The sequence below is a fragment of the Cherax quadricarinatus genome, chromosome 75, assembly GCF_038502225.1.
Source record: "Cherax quadricarinatus isolate ZL_2023a chromosome 75, ASM3850222v1, whole genome shotgun sequence".
Taxonomy (NCBI): domain Eukaryota; kingdom Metazoa; phylum Arthropoda; class Malacostraca; order Decapoda; family Parastacidae; genus Cherax; species Cherax quadricarinatus.
In genome coordinates, this window is record NC_091366.1 from 8,629,875 (window position 1) to 8,630,110 (window position 236).

Here is a 236-nt window from a genome sequence, read left to right on the forward strand (position 1 = left end):
ACTGCATCCTGGGACAAAACAAAACTGACCTAATTTGCGGGAAATGCTCAGCATAACAAGCGGCTTTCTATATAGTAGTATATCATTGATGTTGGCTATGGTCTGTATACCTTGTACATGTACTTGTAGAAATAAAGATATTATTATTATTATTAACTCGCTTCTTGGTTGTTTTGCAGCTAGGTAATAGTGTTTCCTGTGATTAGTACCATGGGGGATACGGTTTAGTACCCTTA